The 22,066-nt window shown below is 46.5% G+C and overlaps 1 protein-coding gene and 1 long non-coding RNA gene across 2 annotated transcripts in view; both read left to right on the top strand.

Annotated features, from left to right (window-relative positions):
• Positions 1-22,066, top strand: part of LOC121005801 (zinc finger protein 850-like) — a 1,060,224-nt gene that overhangs the window by 290,758 nt on the left and 747,400 nt on the right. The gene's annotated exons all lie outside the window — the stretch shown is intronic.
• LOC121004586 overlaps positions 10,477-22,066 on the top strand; it is a 28,995-nt gene continuing 17,405 nt past the window's right edge. Inside the window, exon 1 of the long non-coding RNA XR_005779782.1 lies at positions 10,477-10,626. This is a non-coding gene — a long non-coding RNA (uncharacterized LOC121004586). The remainder of the gene's footprint in view (positions 10,627-22,066) is intronic.

Below are 22,066 nucleotides of genomic sequence, written 5' to 3'. Positions count from 1 at the left end.
CAAGGAGATGGAAAAGCTCATGCAAATGTATATCACTTTGTGGAGTATCCCAAAGTCTGTGACCCGGAGAAATGGAGTCTCGTACAATTGTATGTCACAATGGGCTATAACATGAGAGTCATATATTGTAATATACGCAATGGTCCTCATGCAACATGAGAGTCATATACGTAATGGTCCTCATACAACAGTGCTCAAGCAATACTCATGTAACAGGGTACGTTACCACTCCTGCATCATCTATTGTAGTAAGTTCGCTTGTGCACCTGGAGCTTTTGATGTAATGCTCTGCTGTGAGCTGCAAGGATCTGCAGGTAGGAATTCCCAGGCTCTTGAGTGTTTGTTGTAGCGGTACAGCTCTGTTCCACCGCTTTGACCTGCCAGGACCTATGTGGCGTCCCACGTGGTGCACTAGGCGGTCATGTGATTTAGATTTCCAGGCGTGGATTTCAAATCTCCTTAAGTGCAGGTGATTTGCTCCGTAGTAGCTTATAGTCCAATTAAAGACATGAAGTTACAAGCGATTCTTTCTTGGTGGTCCCTCACTGTCAATACCATACGCGTTTCAGGGTAAAAGAGCCCCTTCCTCAGTGGTGTGAACAGTGATGGCGAAATGTCCTTTTTATATTGTCCTTAATTGGAGCATTGCATGTTGGGACTGTGAGGGACTTGGAAAACATGGATGTGGATTTTATTATCAAGATATAAATTTGGGATAGCTGTCCCCATTCATGAGTCCTTTCTATATGGCTGGGGCTCAGTGCCATGTATGAATTAAAAAAAATATATAATAGTAATAGACGCGAATGTGATTTTTTTCAAGTTTGATGCGTTTTTCTCAATAGATCTTTCATCTTTAATATGTTTTCTCAATAGATCTTTCATCTTTAATATGTTTTCTCAATAGATCTTTCATCTTTGGTGCGTTTTATCAATAAATCAGTTCGCATCAACGTCCATATACATTATGCATAAAAATCACTGTAAAAGCATATATCCTGCATATAAATCAACCATAAAATAGGCCAAAAAAGTTAAAGAAAAAATAAAAATAAAAAATTGAAAAAACGTGCGGTTTTGATGCGTTTTCGATGCGTTTTTTCTAAAAACTGTTAAAACTATAAAAAGCGGAGACTGGAGATGTTGTACTGAGGTCTAAATTGCATATTCATTCTCACATGGTGTAATAAACATGGCAAGCGTAGGAATGAGGTGTGTAGGGGCGCGGGCCTACCAGGAAGGGGAGATCTGGGTGCTGGAAAACAGCCTGACACAGATGTCCCATTCATGATAGACCAACGCCCCTAAAGAAACCCAAAGAGCTCTATATCAGCGATTAAGCCCCTTGGGATTAAGGAATCAAATTCGAATATCCTTTTTGATTCATTTCTTGACATCTGACGGATATGATTCCCCCCTCTCCATGGGTATCTAACCCTCTCAAGGGCCATATATATATATAAGGGTGGATGGGTCGCTTTTATGATAATCCCTATAATGCTTAGACAGGGAATGCAACTCATATCCTTTTTTATGTTAGTAACGTGTTCGGATATTCTCTTCTTTAGGGTCCGTTTAGTCCGTCCTATGTATTGTTTTCGACACAGACATTCTATTAGATATATCACGTTAGTTGAATCACATGTTAGACCCTCTTTGATGTCTAGTGTAAATGCATTTTGAGTTGAAACTGCTTTTAGGATTTTCTTAGGAAATGTAGTGATTTTGCAGTTAGAGCATCGCCCACATCTATGGAAACCATTAAAGGACAGCCAGTTCTGTTTATTTTGTGTGCTTTTGTTTTTTGTTTTTTATTGAAGGGGCAACCTTTAGGCCTAAACTCAAAGCCCTAGTATAGGTAATCTGGGGTGTATTTGAAAGCATTGGTCCGACTATCTTGTCCCCAAGCAGATGATGCCAGTACTTCCCAATAATCCTCTCCATGCTTTTGTACTGCGCATGGAAAGGAAGGATCATTCTCAGTGTTTCATTGTCCACTTGTTTCCGTCTGGGGGCAAAAAAGTCTTCCCTCTTCATTGTTCTAACTTCCCCCAATGATTTTTCTAATTCATGGTCTGGATACTGTTTCTCAATGAACTGCTGCTTTAGGGCCTCCGCTTCCATTTCAAATTGTTGTTCATGAGTGCAGTTCCGTTTTAGTCTCCTAAACTGACTCTTTGGAACATTGATAAGCCACCTGGGCAGGTGGCAACTCGTATACAGTATATAACTGTTCTTGCTCACCGGCTTATGGTATGTGCTACACACCAATCTATTTTCGTCCACCTTGACATCAATGTCCAAAAACTGTATGTTCTTAGTGTCAATGGTGGAGGTGAATCTTAAATTTAAGTCGTTCAAATTGATTTGGTCCAAAAAGTCAGTCAGGGCTGTCATTGTGTCCTGCCATATGAACACAATGTCGTCTATATAGCGCTGCCATAGTACCAGACCCCTCCCCAGCATTGGTTGTATAACAGTGGATTCCCACTGTGCCATAAATAAGTTGGCATAGCTGGGGGCGAATCTGGTACCCATGGCGGTGCCCTTGCACTGTACATAAAAGTCCTCATTGAAAGTGAAATAGTTATGTGTCAGTATGTATCTGACACCCTCTATTATATATAGGATTTGTTCTTCCTTCATAGTGTTACTCAGGGCAAGTTGTTGATGGAGCGCGTCCAAACCCTGTTCATGGTCAATTATTGTGTACAAGGAATTCACATCCAGTGTACCCAGTATCCAGTCCTTCTTATATTCCATGTCCTCCAATATTTTAATCACCTCGGTTGTGTCTTTAATGTATGAAGGTATGTTTTTCACAACGGGTTGTAGCAATTTGTCAATATATCTCGACAAATTGGAGGAGATGGAGTTTATCCCAGATATTATGGGTCTTCCTGGAGGTCTTTTTAAATCCTTGTGTATTTTGTGAATGCAATACATTACTGGTAATCTCTTTTCCGTATTCATAATGTATTTGGCTTCTTGCTCTAACAAAAGTCCGAAAGAAGTACCCTTTCTACAGTATTGTACTAGTCGCTTAAAGAACTGTTCTGTGGGGTCTTGTTTAAGTTTTGTATATGTGGTCTCCTCATTTAATTGTCTTAGAGATTCATCTATGTAATCATTCGTATTGAGGACCACAATTGCTCCCCCCTTGTCTGCTGGTCTTATTGTGACTTCATTAGCCGACTGTAACTGTTTAAAGGGACTCTGTCACCACTTTCTAACCCCCCCTTTTAAAAGTATTGTTCTCTCCATGGCGCCCTTGTGATTACAAAGGTCTTGTTATAACATAAATTCGCCGTCTCGTTTTGATAAAAATACCTTTTATCTAACCTGTCAATCTTGTGGATAAGGTGCCCAGGGCGTTTCTGAAGGTCTGAAGCTGCCGCCCGCCGCCGCCGCCGTTGGTGCCCAGCTCCTCCCCTGATCCTTTCAGCGCCGCCTGAATGTAAAGAAATCCGCCTCCGGCTCTCGCTCTGTGCCCCCTCCTCCTTTTCAAAGATCCCGCGCGTGCGCACAGGCCTGTGCCTGATGTGCCCGTGCGGACATTTAGAATCAGCCTCATTGAGCGAAGTGCGCATGCGCGCACTTCGCTCAACCTCCTCATAAGACGAGCACTGCAGCCAGCCACTCAGAGCCTGCCAAGCGCTGTATGGAGCCGCAGGCTCTGAGTGGCTGGCTGCAGTGCCCTACTTATGAGGAGGTTGAGCGAAGTGCGCGTATGCGCACTTCGCTCAATGAGGCTGATTCTAAATGTCCGCACGGGCGCATCAGGCACAGGCCTGTGCGCACGCGCGGGATCTTTGAAAAGGAGGAGGGGGCACTGAGCGAGAGCCGGAGGCGGATTTCTTTACATTCAGGCGGCGCTGAAAGGATCAGGGGAGGAGCTGGGCACCAACGGCGGCGGGCGGCAGCTTCAGACCTTCAGAAACGCCCTGGGCACCTTATCCACAAGATTGACAGGTTAGATAAAAGGTATTTTTATCAAAACGAGACGGCGAATTTATGTTATAACAACACCTTTGTAATCACAAGGGCGCCATGGAGAGAACAATACTTTTAAAAGGGGGGGTTAGAAAGTGGTGACAGAGTCCCTTTAATCGCCTCTATTTCCTTTTTAGACAAATTATATCCTATATTATTTCCTTTCAGTTTCCTTAAATCGTTTTTCACACATTTTTTAAAAGTTGCTATTTGGTGACTTATCTCTTGTTTTGGATAGTTTTTTGAAGTCATCCTCAACTCTGTGTGTACATACTTAGTATTGTCAAGTTCTCCATTAGTCTTCATTATCAGATTTTTAATAAAATAATTTTTTAAACAAAGTTTTCTGATAAATTTTTCCACACCTATGTATGTGGAAAATGTATCCAACCTGGCAGTGGGAGCATATTTTAAACCTTTGTTGAGTAAAGTGACCTGTGCATCTGAAAGTTGAGCACTGCTCAAATTTACTATGCTCGATACGGTCTCTGTTTGTTGTATTTGCTTTTTCTTAGAGTGTCTTCCTCTTCTAACCTTCCTTCTCCCCTGTGGGATTGTGTCCTTACATGTGTCCTCGTCTCGTGATTCTGAGGTGGATATTGAAGAAGTGATATTGGGCGATAACTGGACAAAGAAGATGGATCAAGTGAAGGCTTTTTGAGGATGGGTGTAATGGTAGCATGTTTAAAACCAGAGGGGAAGGGCTGTGGGACAGGGAAGATATGAAAGATGAGAAGTCGCCTGTTTTGCATCAGCGAGTGAGGATTTGAATATGAGGAGGGGTTGCTTGTATGCAGTGAAGTGATCCTCACAGTGGGATTTCTTCCATCGCCGCTCAGCAGCCCTGGAAGCTTGTCTGAGTTTTTTGGTCAGGTTGGTGTGCCAGGGTTGTCTGTCGATTTTTCGGGTTTTGTTGTGTGTGATGGGGGCAACTGAATTCAAAGCTGTACTTAATGTGGTATTATATAGGGTGGTGGCAGCATCTGGGTCTTGGAGGGAACAAATGGTAGAGAAAGAAAGCGAAAGTAAGGTTCCTCTGGGGGTGTTCTAGTCTTTGGATCGGGGGAGCAGCAGAAGAGACCAAAGAAGAGAAGGTGAGTAGGTTGTGGTCGGATAGGGGGCGAGGCAAATTAGAAAGGTTAGATAGGGAGCAGAGGCGGGTAAAGATACGATCCAGAGTGTGACCATCTCTGTGGGTGGGAGCTGAAGACCACTGTGAGGCCGAAGGAGGAAGAGAGTGATAGGAGTTTAGAGGCGGCTGAGTGGCAGGTGTTAATAGGGATGTTGAAGTCACCCATGATAATAGTGGGGATGTCGGCGGAAAGAAAGTGTAGGAGCCTGGTGATAAAGTGGTCAAGAAAGATGGTGGCTGGGCCTGGGGGGCGGTAAATGACAGCTACTTGGAGGTTGGAGGGAGAGTAGATGCGAACAGAGTGTACTTCAAATTAAGTTAGTGTAATGGAGGTTGGCAGTGGAGTTGGGCTGTAGGAGCAGGTGCCTGAGAGGAGCAGACCAACTCCTCTACCATGTTTGCAGCCAGGGCGGGGGGTGTGAGTGAAATGAAATCCACTATATGAGAGTGCAGCAGGGGAGGAGGTGTCAGAGGGTGTCCGCCATGTTTCTGTGAGACCCAGAAAGGAAAGTTTTCAAGAGATGAAAAGATCATGAATGTAGGACAGTTTGTTACATACAGAGCATGTGTTCCATAATGCAAGAGGAACCAAAGGAGCAGGGGTCAGAGGAATGGTTATTAGGTTTAAGGGGTTGCAGACATTTGTAGGAGGTAGATGTGATAGTGGGGATTTGCTGAGGGGGGCCTGGATTTGGAGAGATGTCGCCAGCAATAGGGAGAAGCAGAGAAAGTGTTAGTAGGTGAAAATAAGAGAGGATATGAGGTATCTGTGTGTGTTTGGGAAGGAAGTGTTTTGCCAAACAGGTTTGTGCAAGCGGTCAGATTAGAAGGTAAGATGGAGGGAGAGATGAATAGTTCCTTGCTGGGTGAACGGATGTGGGGGTATTTCAGGAGGTTTTGAAAAAGTGGGAAGAGTAGGATGAATTGAAACCTTGTTTGCATTAACTATTTCTGTAATTACCTTTTGTCCCCTTCTGGTTCAATTCTGGTATAATTCGGTATGTGCACTTAAAGAGTTGCACTTGAAAGATGTTACATTTGGAAAGTCTATGTTCTGCAAGACTTAGAAACTTAGATTTATACAACTCAGTGTTCAATCAGATATGACCAAGAGGGGAGGGGGCTACATATGGCCTAATCAAGGGAGGACCAGATACAGGGGTGAAATAGTCAATGTAAACAATTACTCAATAAATCCAGCAGGGAAAGAGACATTAAAGTTCAGTGGAGACATACCAGGGATGAGAAGGAAAGATGAGGGGTGTAGACAATATCAGACTCCGGAAAAGCTGGGTGCAGCAGTTAGGTTCAATGCAGACATACCTGGAGAGGAGAGAATTGGGTGATGGTCAGTAGGCAGTGATGACAAAGTGGATTCCATATCCATAATATTACATTCTGTAATATTACAACATGCACTTAAAGAGTTGCACTTGAAAGATTCCATACCTCCCAAGTTTGTAAATGAACAAAGAGGGACAAATTGTGCTGCACAATTTTCCACACTAAGCCACGCCTCTAACTCCGCCCAAAACATACCTATACACCAAATCTCAACCAGTCCCCTTAATGCCCCCACATAGTAATTATTCCCTCTTCATGCCGCCCCACAGTATTTATGCCCACATTGTGCCACCTTCACAGAATTATGCCCAGTTATGTGCCCCTCAGTAATATTCCCAGTTATGTGCCCCCCAGTAATATTCCCAGTTATGTGCCCCCCAGTAATATTCCCAGTTATGTGCCCCCCAGTAATATTCCCAGTTATGTGCCCCCCAGTAGTGTGCCCAGTTATGTGCCCCCCAGTAGTGTGCCCAGTTATGTGCCCCCCAGTAATGTTCCCAGTTATGTGCCCCCCAGTAATGTTCCCAGTTATGTGCCCCCCAGTAATATTCCCAGTTATGTGCCCCCCAGTAATATTCCCAGTTATGTGCCCCCCAGTAATATTCCCAGTTATGTGCCCCCCAGTAATATTCCCAGTTATGTGCCCCCCAGTAATATTCCCAGTTATGTGCCCCCCAGTAATATTCCCAGTTATGTGCCCCCCAGTAGTGTGCCCAGTTATGTGCCCCCCAGTAATGTTCCCAGTTATGTGCCCCCCAGTAATGTTCTTCCTAGCAGCAGCAGGACATCAGCTGCTCTAGTCTGTGAAGGAGGCGGAGCCAAGGCTAACGGCTGGCCCCACCCCCGCACAGACCAGAGGTGTGGAGAGCCGGCTGGGGGGAGGATGATGAAGCAAGAGCAGGGAGCCGATCCTGGCGATGGCTCTCTGCTTCATTATGGCAACTGTCTCTTTTTCCTATATCCTGTACTTTGTACTGTAAAAAGACATTTCCCGAACTCAGGTTCGATGCCAAGGTACCACTCATCACAGCCAATACATTCTAATACTGTACGTACCACTTGGAACCGAACCAGAGTTCGGGAAATGTTTTTTTATAGTAGTAATTAATTTATAAGGTTATTACCCGAAGTGAGACTTCGTAAAGTAATAACTTCGGCTCATCAGAGCCAATACATTCTAATACTTCACGGAGCGCTCGCTCCGTACAATATTTAAACTAAGTATTATGCAAATCGACTTCGGATGTTTCATCCGAACTCGATTCGCTCATCCCTAGTTGTCCCTGTTGTGGGGGGGGGGGGGGGGCGGTGGATGTCCCTGTTGTGGGAAGGGGTGCCGCGGATGTCCCTGTTGTGGGGGGGCGCCACGGATGTCCATGTTGTTGGGGTAGCGCCACGGATGTCCCTGTTGTGTTGGGGGCGCCACGGATGTCCCTGTTGTGTTGGGGGCGCCACGGATGTCCCTGTTGTGTTGGGGGTGCCACGGATGTCCCTGTTGTGTTGGGGGCGCCACGGATGTCCCTGTTGTGTTGGGGGCGCCACGGATGTCCCTGTTGTGTTGGGGGCGCCACGGATGTCCCTGTTGTGTTGGGGGCGCCACGGATGTCCCTGTTGTGGGGGGCGCCACGGATTTCCCTGTTGTGGGGGGGCACCACGGATGTCCCTGTTGTGTTGCGGGGCACCACGGATGTCCCTGTTGTGAAGGGGGGGGGTGCCACGGATGTCCCTGTTTTGTTGGGGGGTGTGCCGCGGATGTCCCTGTTGTGGGGGGAGTGCCGCGGATGTCCATGTTGTGGGGGTAGGGTGCCGCGGATGTCCATGTTGTGGGGGTGGGGTGCCGCGGATGTTCCTGTTGTGGGGGTGGGGTGCCGCGGATGTTCCTGTTGTGGAGTCCTCATCCTGAACCTCCAAAAGGCTTCTCCACCGATTAGCCGTGCAGAACCATCTCTACACCATGTAGGTATTTGCTCCAGAAAAAATTAAATGACAGATAAACTGCGATTAGATTTCCCCGCATTAATATTCATCGGCTGCGCAGTGAGGCGGAGATACTGCAGATTGCAGGGACAGGGGATCGGGTAAGGCCATGTTCACACCAGAGAATGCCGGGAATCAGCCGGACAGAATATTCTGCGTGCAGCGGTATTTGTTGTGTAGAGGCCGGATCTCTGCCGGACCCCATTATACTGAGCAGTAGAGATGGCCTTGCGGTTTGCCCGGCGGTCATTTCGCGGCGAACTTTGCGTGTTCGCGATTCGCCGAACATGCGAACATATGGAGATATTCGTGCCTATTCTTTTACATTGTGAAGAACTTTGACCCATGACACGAACGATGTGTCTGGGACGGCACTGCGCCCATATCCTAGCAGCTAATATCGAATGTGCCTAATATTGCCCAGTAACGCTCGACGCCTTTCTCTACATCATCAGGAGCTCAGGGCATAAGCAGACGACACACAGACAAACAGACAGCGCTGCCCCTCTCACATTTGGAGGCGGCAGCGTCGGCGCTAGGATGGCCGTGACGCGGGCGCCAGAGTCAGCTGATTAAATCAGGTGCTACAGGACAGCCAATTGAGACGTTTCAGCACATGGACACACCCCCTACCTTATAAATAAACCTGAATGGCCGCCAAATTTACATTCAGTGTTTTGCCAGTGTAGGGAGAGGTTGCTGTGTGGAGCAGGAACAGGCTGTTAGGGACACAAATCACTAGCTAATAGGGCCGCAAAAGTCATTTTAAGCACTAGTATAGGTGTGCTATCGATAGGTGTGATACACAGAGGGGTGCGATATACTTATAATATACTTTTATAATGAGTCAAACACACACACATATCTATATAGTGATCACCTGGAAGTCAGGGGCCTAGGGGCTAGGGTCTTACTAGTGCCATTTTTATATAGGGTAAGGTCCCGGACGAATCGCTCTTATCAGGGCGAGTGGTCTGTGGTTAGGCTATCAGGGCCAGAATAGCACCCCCCTGTAGGGCAATATCAGGGACAGTTCTTTGCCCACTCGGTCCTTCAATAGCACATCATCATTTGGCTCAGGGATAGATGTTTTTTGCTTTCCCTCCGGGATTCATGGATGTGCACTGGAACCCCCCGGATTGTGGTAGGACATATGGTTTCTGATTTGGTGCCGCCGAGCACCTGATTTAGTGCCGCCGAGCACTTGTTATTGCCGACCACATCTATGCTTTTTGCTTAACTTAAATAATTTTATTTATTTTTATTTTGAGGGATATCTTTTCCATTCACACGTCCGCAAAATGGGTCCACATCCGTTCCGCAATTTTACCGGAACGGGTGCAGACCTATTAATTTTCAATGGGGCCGGAATGTGCTGTCCACATTTGCGGATCCACACTCCACATCCGTGCTTCCGTTTCCGCAAAAAATTAGAACATGCCCTATTCTTGTCCACAATTGCAGACAAGATTAGGCATTTTCTATTATAGTGCCGGCGATGTGCGGTCCGCAAAATGCAGAATTTTGAGGATCCGCAAAACACTTACGGACGTGTTTATGGACCCTCATAGTAACATTATTAAAGGTTACGTTTAATCTTTATGTATATTCTAATGGATTGCCTTCCTTGTACAATGTTATAATATACTTTCTATGTTAGACAGTATATTATAGTGCATTTGTATTGTGCGGCAGTTGTGTGCGGTTCTGCTGCGATACTGCAGGTATATAGAGGGACGAGCGTTATTGGAACAAATAATTTCTACTGGTGTGATATACCAGTCGCCCCCCAAAAAAACTGATAGAAGCGGGGTGTTATATACCAATATACTTTCTTTATAGTGCATTTGCATGTACGCGAAAATTATATTGCCGATATTTCGCATTGAAAAAAATTATGAATGGAGATCGCAAATTCGAATAATACATCTGGTATGTCACTGTCCATGTTGTGGGACTATTTGTGCACTTCTAGTAATTATTTCTTGGCTGTAAATATGAGCTGAAGGTTTTTCAGGTTCGCCTGCCATTAAAATAAATGGGACCCGGCGCGAACTTGCGGTCCGCGAACATTTGATCGCGTTCGCACGATCGCATTTGTGAACCGTCCCGGCAGATGTTCGTCCACCACTACTGAGCGAGAGCAGGCGGCAGTATCCAGCGAGGTGCACCATGTAACGGTTGGTGCACTGCCCAGCATGTTATAGATACATTTCTTTAGATACGTGGGTTTATACGGACATAACACGTTTTTGTATTGGAGCGCTGATGGAGTGGTGGAGTTTTATGGTTGCGCAGTTTCTGTTGCAGCTGCCGTTATTTCTGAGCGATCCTTAGAGACCTTACGCTCCTGTAATTCGCCCCCACTGGCTCCTGGTATTGCCCATATGGCACAGGTAGGTGAGTGTTAGGTCCCGAGCTACTTGGGAAACCTTGGCGTGGTGCTCGGGCTCAGACATGTCCTCCACAGTAGGATATGTTGGCTAATCTCTCAATTTAAACATCCGTATGAGGGTTTAGTAAGACCGCAGAGTGCACCTGTCTTTGCAAATGTTATTATATTGTTATATTGGTTATCACATCCACATAATTGCTATCTTGTGTAGGATGTATATTGTGGTACTTGTGGTCCGCTACGGCATCCTCCACGGTATGCATTTTTGCTGGAGTTTGCCATTAGCAATGGGCTACAAGTGCAGAAGTTGCTCCCCCTGTAAATACATGCACAACTGCATATGGGTTTGAGCACTTCCTGCCTAACACCATACCATTTTTTCCATAGCATCACCACGACGGCCATAAAAGTAGATTGACCCCTGACCTCTGTAGGGGCAGGAAGCAGAGAAAGGTTTAAATACCCCCCTCCCACCACCAAACACCAGTGTTTCCTGTCCCTACAGAGGACAGGGGCGGAGAAGGGTCTCCATGTGCAGCCGCCGTGAAGATGAAGGTTCTGCATGATGTGGAGTCACGTACCTGCTTCGGCCGGGGAGAGACTCGCCTTCGCTTGATCTGGGGCCTGCTCCCGGATCGCAGACGCTCGCCGGTTTCCCTGAAACCACAGCCGGGTTGCGCGCTCAGCGCCATGCAGCGCTGTGCAAATTCGTCACTTCCGGCCAGCAGTGACGTCGCCAGAAGTGACGCGGATGGCCTTCTGATGGCGGGATCCAGTCAAAAAAAATTAAATGGATCCCCCTGCTGCAGCATCCTGTGGTGAGTGATCACTCTCTCTGCTACCCCTCCAGGATGTCTGCGTCTGATCACACTGAGGCCTCTACCCTGCCGTCCGTAAGTTCCCCATAGGGGAGAGTTTTGTTTCTTCTCTCATCTGGCTACACTATTGTGGATCTTTTCCCTGGTTCTAATGGGCTTTTCTGGCTGTTCCAGACTGCTAAAGATCCGCTGAGAAAGCCCAAGAGATCCTCAAAGTGTATTTCATGCTTTAAGCGTTTACCTGATGACCATCCTAAGAAAATGTGCGGGGACTGCATTGCTAAAATTGTCCATGAGGAACCGCCGTCCCTCATGGATGAAATTAGATCTATGATGCAGAAAGAGATTAAGTCCTCCTTTGCGGCCATTTCTGCACTACAAAGAGAGAAACCCGCTTTTCTGGAGCCCCCCTCCAAACGTCACAAATCAGGCGATTATGTTTCATCTGATTCTGAAGACTATGGTGATTCGGCTTCCTCTTCTAAATATGTTTAGGATGAAGATAAACTCTGAGCGAGAATTTTCAGAGAGCAGAAGAAAATTTTATTTCTCTTCTGAAGATATGCCTGAGCTTTTAAAGGCCATTAGGGCTATTATGGGGGTGGAGGAGGTGCATTCTACTCCATCAGTACAAAACGAGATGTTCGGAGGTCTCAGGGTGAAGAAATCCAAAGTCTTCCCTATTAATGAAAACATCAAGGGGATGATTTTGGATGAAGGGGCGGATCCGGAGAAACGGCTAGGAGTTGCCAAATCCTTCCAAAATCGGCTTCTTTTTGATCAGGAAGAGGCTAAGACCTTTAACAATATTCCTAAAATTGACGCCCAGGTAGCTAGGGTCAATAAAAAGACCAGCCTACCATTTGAAGATGCCTCACAGCTCAAAGACCCGATGGATAGGAAGGCAGACGGTCTATTGAGAAGGTCATGGGAGGCGGCCATGTTCACACTTAATGGGTTAGTCCGGGTTCGGTGATTATTAGTAAATAGGCTGCTTTTCACTAACAGCCTACATACAGGGAGTGCAGAATTATTAGGCAAGTTGTATTTTTGAGGATTAATTTTATTATTGAACAACAACCATGTTCTCAATGAACCCAAAAAACTCATTAATATCAAAGCTGAATATTTTTGGAAGTAGTTTTTAGTTTGTTTTTAGTTTTAGCTATTTTAGGGGGATATCTGTGTGTGCAGGTGACTATTACTGTGCATAATTATTAGGCAACTTAACAAAAAACAAATATATACCCATTTCAATTATTTATTTTTACCAGTGAAACCAATATAACATCTCAACATTCACAAATATACATTTCTGACATTCAAAAACAAATCAGTGACCAATATAGCCACCTTTCTTTGCAAGGACACTCAAAAGCCTGCCATCCATGGATTCTGTCAGTGTTTTGATCTGTTCACCATCAACATTGCGTGCAGCAGCAACCACAGCCTCCCAGACACTGTTCAGAGAGGTGTACTGTTTTCCCTCCTTGTAAATCTCACATTTGATGATGGACCACAGGTTCTCAATGGGGTTCAGATCAGGTGAACAAGGAGGCCATGTCATTAGATTTTCTTCTTTTATACCCTTTCTTGCCAGCCACGCTGTGGAGTACTTGGACGCGTGTGATGGAGCATTGTCCTGCATGAAAATCATGTTTTTCTTGAAGGATGCAGACTTCTTCCTGTACCACTGCTTGAAGAAGGTGTCTTCCAGAAACTGGCAGTAGAGCAGGAGTTGAGCTTGACTCCATCCTCAACCCGAAAAGGCCCCACAAGCTCATCTTTGATACCAGCCCAAACCAGTACTCCACCTCTACCTTGCTGGCGTCTGAGTCGGACTGGAGCTCTCTGCCCTTTACCAATTCAGCCACGTGCCCATCCATCTGGCCCATCAAGACTCACTCTCATTTCATCAGTCCATAAAACCTTAGAAAAATCAGTCTTGAGATATTTCTTGGCCCAGTCTTGACGTTTCAGCTTGTGTGTCTTGTTCAGTGGTGGTCGTCTTTCAGCCTTTCTTACCTTGGCCATGTCTCTGAGTATTGCACACCTTGTGCTTTTGGGCACTCCAGTGATGTTGCAGCTCTGAAATATGGCCAAACTGGTGGCAAGTGGCATCTTGGCAGCTGCACGCTTGACTTTTCTCAGTTCATGGGCAGTTATTTTGCGCCTTGGTTTTTCCACACGCTTCTTGCGACCCTGTTGACTATTTTGAATGAAACGCTTGATTGTTCGATGATCACGCTTCAGAAGCTTTGCAATTTTAAGAGTGCTGCATCCCTCTGCAAGATATCTCACTATTTTTGACTTTTCTGAGCCTGTCAAGTCCTTCTTTTGACCCATTTTGCCAAAGGAAAGGAAGTTGCCTAATAATTATGCACACCTAATATAGGGTGTTGATGTCATTAGACCACACCCCTTCTCATTACAGAGATGCACATCACCTAATATGCTTAATTGGTAGTAGGCTTTCGAGCCTATACAGCTTGGAGTAAGACAACATGCATAAAGAGGATGATGTGGTCAAAATACTCATTTGCCTAATAATTCTGCACTCCCTGTATATGTGGGTTCTACCTTTATTTCTTTATTCTGATGCCCCCATTCCTCAGACTGGATTTGCGGACCGGAAGTGTTATTTTTGTTCAGCTGGTGACGTACCGGACTCCTTACTGGTGTGCTAAGACTCGTCTTCCGCTTAGCAGAGAGCCCGGTGACGTCACCGGCACAGAGAGGCGTTCTGGAGTGCTCAAGGAGGCTGTTTTGTAGGAGGGAACTGGCATCGCTAAAGAACGCCCCTCTGTTACGTCACCGGGCACAGAGGGGCGTTATTCGGGGCTGAAGGAGGTTGATTTGGAGGCAGGGAACGCTGCTGTTTAGCATAGTGCAAGCCTCTCATCTGCATGTACACCGCATGAATTCGGTAAGCACGCCTCCCATGTCCTGTAGACACGCCTCCCATGGTTGGGATCGAGACATCAATCTACAGATTTGCACTGCCTTGCGGGACCCATAAGGCAGTGCGGCAGGAAATGACATAGAGGGAGCGCTGCAATGTAAACATTGCTGAGCGCAGCTTCGGGGACCCGGAGGAGTGAAAAAAAAACTGGGAACCTTCAGGGGGACCTTACAGAAACATTTAACGGTGAATACTAATGTTAGTTAAAAAGACTGTGATCCCGGACAACCCCTTTAAGTCAAACATAGCGGCCACATCAGTTGCCAGATCTATGTACGTCTGGCTCTCAGAGTTAGAGAATAGGGCTTCCAGCGATTCCACAACGGTGGAGATTTTGGGTGCCATTCCCCTGTTAAAATCTGCTACCGCCTTCTTAGCAGACGTCTCCGCTGAGTCGGTACATTTTGCAGTAAGGGATGCGGGTCTGTCTAATGCGGCCCGCCGTGCCTTGTGGGTTAAGTGCTGGTCGGGTGACAAGGTGTCAAAATCCAGACTATGTGCCATTCCTTTTTCTGGGGAGTATATCTTCGGCCCAGAATTAGATAAAATTTTAGAAAAAGCCTCTGATAAAAAGGGGTTCCCAGAGGAAAAAGTTTATAGAAGGAAGTATCCCTTTCGTGCCCCTTCCAACCAAAATAAAAAATACAGTGGTAAGGGCAAGTTGGGCCGTTTCAATTATCCCACAGAAGGTAGATGTAAAGCTCCCTCCTTTTCCTCCCAAAAAGGAAATGAGAACCAGTGACATCAGGGTAGGGGGGAGACTGAGGATGTTTTTTCCTCGTTGGGAGGAAATATCCTCAAACTCGTGGGCTCTGAGGATTATAGAGTCAGGATACAGAATAAAGTTCTCAGACCCTCCCCCAAAAAGATTCATAGTCCCCAAAATTGCGGTCCCAGATCCCAATCATCCTATTCGCGTAGGAATTCGCGAACTACTCGCAAAAGGGGTAGTGGCGTAAGTACCACCGTCCAAACAGGGAAAGGGGTTCTATTTGAACCTCTTCCTAGTGAAAAAGAAGGAAGGTTCCTATCAAACCATAATAAACTTAAAGCTCCTGAACAAGTACAGTATGGAGACCCTAAAATCAATAGTTCCTCTGCTTCAGAACAATTCAGTAATGTGCACGGTCGACCTGACTGACGCTTACTATCATGTCCCGATACATCCCAGCTCTCAGCGGTTCCTGAGGTTCGCGGTCAGAGACCATCTAGGCAGAATTCTTCACCCAGACCCGGACTTCCTCAACCTAGCAGCCTGGATCCTGATACCCAGATGCTAAGGCATCAGGGATTATCGGATGCAGTAATTTCCACCCTCAAAGCCTCCAGAAAGAAGGTCACCTTTTCAATTTACCTGAAAATCTGGAAACGTTTCTGCTCGTGGTCAGGTTTACCCTCGCCAAATACCTCCGCTCCAAGTATCCAATTAATTCTGGACTTCTTACAAAAAGGATTTGACATGGGGTTGAGACCATCTACACTCAGTCCAGGTATCAGCCCTCAGCTGCTTTTATGACATTGAATTGGCAAATCATAAGTGGATAAGGCGATTCATGAAGGCAATAACGAGGTTACGTCCGACTCTAAGGTCCCATGTCCCCACCTGGGATTTAAATATTGTCCTTAAGGGACTATAACATTCTCCATTTGAGCCTCTGAATGACTGCTCCTTGAAACTAAAATCTTTCAAGACCGTATTCCTGGTGGCCATCACCTACCTACAGGTCCTGGACGACAGGATAATTTTAAAACTAGATCTGTGTTTTCTACCGAAAGTGGTTTCAAAGTTTCATAAAGACCAGGAGATCACTCTACCTTCACTGTTTAACAACCCGTCAAATAATTGGGAATCTATCCTTCATTCGCTTGATTTTAGACGGGCAGTTCTTGATTACTTAGAAACCACAAAAGATTTCAGGAAGTCAGACTGCCTCTTTATCCAGTTTGGAGGAAGAAACAAGGGTCAGAAGGTTTCCAAGTCCTCCATTGTCAGATGGATCAAAGCTACCATCGCTTCTTGTTATTCCTTACAGAATCTATCTTGCCCTGATAATATCAAAGCCCATTCTACTAGGGCAATGTCGTCAAGCAGAAAGAGCGGGTGTCTCCCTTGAGGAGATCTGTAAGGCAGCCAATTGGTCCAGCATCCATACTTTTGCCAAACATGATAGATTAGACCTTTAAAAAAAAAACGATATGTCTTTTGGACAAAAAGTCCTCCAGACTGTGCCCCCCCCTTAAATTCATATTTGGTATATCTCCTTGTATGGCCGTCGTGGTGATGCTATGGAAAGCCGGAATTAGTACTTACCGGTAATTCATTTTCCATGAGATCACCACGACGGCCCGTATTTCCCTCCCTTTTCGTTACTTTGGGGTTGATATGAAGTAATATCTTCTCCTGTTTTATTTTTTCACGTGTGTATCCACCACCTTTTACTCTGGTATTTTGGAAGCACTGGTGTTTGGTGGTGGGAGGGGGGAATTTAAACCTTTCTCTGTTTCCTGCCCCTACAGAGGTCAGGGGTCAATCTCCTTGTATGGCCATCGTGGTGATCTCATGGAAAATGAATTACCGGTAAGTACTAATTTCGGCTTTCTCTGTTGGTTCACTTCATTTATCCACCTGGAAAAGCTGAAACATCTCGCACACTGGGTTCTCACTTCCACATAAGTTGCCGTCCACTGCCTGTTATCAGGCAAGATCCGTCCCTAGTAACATAGACTCACAAGATGGCAAACCGGAAAATGCTCGCTATGCCCCCCATAGTATTAGTGCTCTTCAAAGTCCCACCAATAGTAATTCCCTTCTAGAGTGCCCTCAGTAGTAATACTGCCCCCTACAGAAATAATGCTCCTCAAGAGTGCCTCCATTAGTAAAATAGCCCCCAGTATTTATACTGCCCCCTGCTGTTATAATGCCCCCTACAGTGCCCCCAGTATTTATATTCCCCCCCTTTAGTCTAATCGGAAATTTTAAATCCTCAGCCCCTCCAATATACAGTCCCAACTCCCATGTAAATAACATCACCCCCTCCCCAGCCGCCTCCAACATGCAATCCCATGTAAACATCACCCTGTACCAGCCATCTTCAACATTCAGTCCCATGTAAATAACATCCCTCTCTTTAGCCCTAACATACAGTCCCAGTAAAATAACCACAACCCCCAGCATTACTCTGGCTGTCACACCGAACCCCCCTTCCCTTCACTTACCTCTCTATATGTAGCAGACCTCGCCACTGCTTTTTCCTAAGGACTTCTCTTCACTGCAGAGCGCCATCCTTTCCTGCACTGGTCACGTGATCGTGACTAGTGATGTCGCGGACATAAAATTTTCCGTTCGCGAACCGCAATAGACTTCAATAGGCAGGCGAATTTAAACCCACAGGGACTCTTTTTGGCCACAATAGTAATGGAAAAGTTGTTTCAAGGGGACTAACACCTGGAATGTGGAATGCCGGAGGGGGATCCATGGCAAAACTCCCATTGAAAATTACGTGGTTGACGCAGAGTCGGGTTTTAATACATAAAGGGCATAAATCACCTAACATTCCTAAATTGTTTGGAATAACATGATTTAAAACATCCAGTGTGTGTATACGATCAGGTATGATGTTGTATCGTTCAGGTAGTGCAAGGGTTACGCCCGCTTTACAGTGACAGACCAAACTCCCCGTTTAACGCACCGCAAACAACCGCAAACAGTCCATTTGCACAACCGCAAACTCCCCATTTGCACAAGGTTGGATACCAAGCTAGCTTACAGCCATTGTGCATGAGCATTCAGTAACGCGGCCAAAAAAAATACCCACCTCCGCAGAGGCTGTCCTTTTTTTTTTTTTTATTAAAAAAAACCTGTTCTTAACAGTTTAATCTCTGTTTTGTCCCCTATCAGGGGCCGGTGTATGGAATAGATTTTAGGAACCGGGAGATTGAAAAAGATGCTTGGTCGGTCCTTTTACTTCCAATTTGGGGCACTGCGCGTGCGCCGTGCAATGTACTATGCAATCCCAATATGAGTGGTATGTTAAGTAGTACTATTCCTATCAGTTTAATCCCTGTTACGTCCCATATCAGGGGACGTGTATGGCATAGATTTTAGACAACCGCAAAGAGTTGTCAATAGTTGACACACTCATGACATAAATTTTGTTCCAATATGCGTCAATCTTGGTGTAGTGATGACTGTGCTCGTGCGCACGTTTGGGAGATTGCAGGCGATGGGGGTTTTTCAAAGCCTATGGTCGTGCTGAGGTAGTTCAGTGACAGTTAAGTGAGCCAGAAAACAATGATTCTGCAGTGTGGGCCCATTGTTGGCCTAGTAGGCTTTAATGATCACCTTAGATGATCACAAAGAAAATTAATGTTTTTTCTATGCAAAATTATCCAGCCGATCGCTTTTGAGCGATCACAATGAAGCAAAGACCTTATCATCTGGGGTGTGCCAACATTGCCATTGCCAACACACTCATAGAGGTGGTCGCTTCATTGTGATACGCAAACCCCTTCACCACAACAAGGTAACGATCACGAAGGGGAATTGACACATGTATGTGCCTTTTTTTTGTTTTGTTTTTGCAGCCACAGTGCAGCACCATAGCCCAGAAAAATTAGGCATGCACACATGCCTGAAAAAATAGGTATTGTTGCAGGCAGAAAGTACACTAAAACATTGCGGCTTGAACCCTAGTTGGTGGCGGATAAGTCACGCAAGTCATCCGGCATGCAAAGATAAAATACAGCAGCGTGTATACCATTTTTAGCCCAAGGCAGCTCATCTCAGTCATCAGGCCTTTTTTAGTCAAATGCATCCCCCACTGTCAGTCCCTTCGGGATCTATGCCTCATTCATCTTAATAAAGGTGAGGTAATCTAGACTTTTTTGACCTAGGCGACTTCTCTTCTCAGTGACAATACCTCCTGCTGCACTGAAGGTCCTTTCTGACAGGACACTTGAAGCGGGGCAGGCCAGAAGTTCTATCGCAAATTGGGATAGCTCAGGCCACAGGTCAAGCCTGCACACCCAGTAGTCAAGGGGTTCATTGCTCCTAAGAGTGTCGATATCTGCAGTTAAGGCGAGGTAGTCTGCTACCTGTCGGTCGAGTCGTTCTCTGAGGGTGGACCCCGAAGGGCTGTGGCGATGCGTAGGACTTAAAAAGCTCTGCATGTCATCCATCAACAACACGTCTGTAAAGCGTCCTGTCCTTGCCGGCGTGGTCGTGGTAGGAGGAGGATTACTTTCACCTCTTCCCCTGTTAGATTCCCGTTGTGCTGTGACATCACCCTTATACGCTGTGTAAAGCATACTTTTAAATTTATTTTGGAACTGCTGCATCCTTTCCGACTTCCGGTAATTTGGTAACATTTCAGGCACTTTCTGCTTATACCGGGGGTCTAGTCGCATGGCCACCCAGTACAGGTCGTTCTCCTTCAGCCTTTTTATACGAGGATCCCTCAACAGGCACGACAGCATGAAAGACCCCATTTGCACAAGGTTGGATGCCGAGCTACTCATGTCCCGTTCCTCGTCCTCACTGAAGGTCTGTTCTTCCCCCCAGCCACGTACAACACCACGGGTACCAGATAGGTGACAACGAGCACCCTGGGATGCCTGCTGTGGTTGGTCTTTCTCCTCCTCAAAGCCACATTCCTCCTCTGACTCCTCTTCCTCAGACTCCTCTTCCAGCATTGCCGCAGTCCCAGCAAGCGATGATGATAATGCTGTTTCTGGTGGTGATGGTGACCACAACTCTTCCTCTTCACGCTCATCTACGGCCTGATCCAGCACTCTTCGCAGGGCAAGCTACAGGAAGAAAACAAATGGGATGATGTCGCTGATGGTGCCTTCAGTGCGACTGACTAGGTTTGTCACCTCCTCAAAAGGACGCATGAGCCTACAGGCATTGCGCATGAGCGTCCAGTAACGTGGCAGAAAAATTCCCATCTCCGCAGAGGCTGTCCTAGCACCCCGGTTATACAAATACTCGTTGACGCCTTTTTCTTGTTGGAGCAGGCGGTCGAACATTAGGAGTGTTGAATTCCAACGTGTCGGGCTGTCACAAATCAAGCTCCTCACTGGCATGTTTCGCCGCTGAATATCTGAAAAGTGCGCCATAGCCGTGTAGGAACGCCTGCAATGGCCACACACCTTCCTGGCCTGCTTGAGGACGTCCTGTAAGCCTGGGTACTTATGCACATAGCGTTGTACGATCAGATTACACACATGTGCCATGCACGGCACATGTGTCATCTTGTCCAAATTCAATGCCGCCAACAATTTCCTTCCGTTGTCACAAACCACTTTGCCGATCTCCAGTTGGTGCGCAGTCAGCCACTGATCCACCTGTGCGTTCAGGGCGGACAGGAGTGCTGGTCCGGTGTGACTCTCTGCTTTCAGGCAAGTCAACCCCAAGACGGCGTGACACTGTCGTATCCGGGATGTGGAATAGCCCCTGGGGAGCTGGGGGTGTGCAGTTGATGTGGAGCAAGACACAGCAGCAGAAGAGGACTCAGCCGAGGAGGTTAGCAAAGAGAATGGAGTAGAGGAGGTGGCAGCAGGCCTGCCTGCAAGTCGTGGCGGTGTCACCAACTCCTCTGCAAAGCCACGCATTCCATGCTTGGCAGCCGTCAGAAGGTTTACCCAATGCGCAGTGTAGGTGATATACCTGCCCTGACCGTACTTTGCAGTCCAGGTATCAGTGGTCCGATGGACCCTTGCCCCAACACTGTGTGCCAGACATGCCATGACTTCCTTTTGCACAATAGAGTACAGGTTGGGGATTGCCTTTTGTGAAAAGAAATTTCGGCCGGGTACCTTCCACTGCGGTGTCCCAATAGCTACAAATTTTTTGAAGGCCTCAGACTCCACCAGCTTGTATGGTAAAAGCTGTCGGGCTAAGAGTTCCGACAAGCCAGCTGTCAGACGTCGGGCAAGGGGGTGACTCTGTGACATTGGCTTCTTACGCTCAAACATGTCCTTGACAGACACCTGACTGTGGACAGATGTGCAGGAACTGCTCAAGGCGAGAGACGGAGTGGCGGGTGGTTGAGAGGGGGCAACGAGGACAGCAGTGGTTGACGTGGCTGAAGATGCTGGACCAGGAGGAGGATGGTGGCTTTGAGTTTGTGTGCTGCTTGTACTCATGTGTTGATCCCATAGGCGTTTGTGATGTGGGATCATGTGCCTTCGCAAAGCAGTTGTACCTAGGTGGGTGTTTGACTTCCCACGGCTCAGTTTCTTTTGGCACAGATTGCAAATGGCATCGCTGTTATCAGAGGCACACACACAAAAAAAATGCCACACTGCTGAGCTTTACAATGACTGCATTCTGGTGGTGGCAACAGCATGCGTTGATTGGCGTGCTGTCTGGCTGACCCCGGGTGCCGATACATGCTGTCTGACTGTGCCACTAGCTCCTTGCGACGACCTCCCCCTGCTTCCAA

The sequence above is a fragment of the Bufo bufo genome, chromosome 6 (assembly GCF_905171765.1).
Source record: "Bufo bufo chromosome 6, aBufBuf1.1, whole genome shotgun sequence".
Classification (NCBI taxonomy): domain Eukaryota; kingdom Metazoa; phylum Chordata; class Amphibia; order Anura; family Bufonidae; genus Bufo; species Bufo bufo.
The sequence above is the reverse complement of the archived record's forward strand: the minus strand, read 5'-3'. Positions and strand labels throughout refer to the sequence as shown.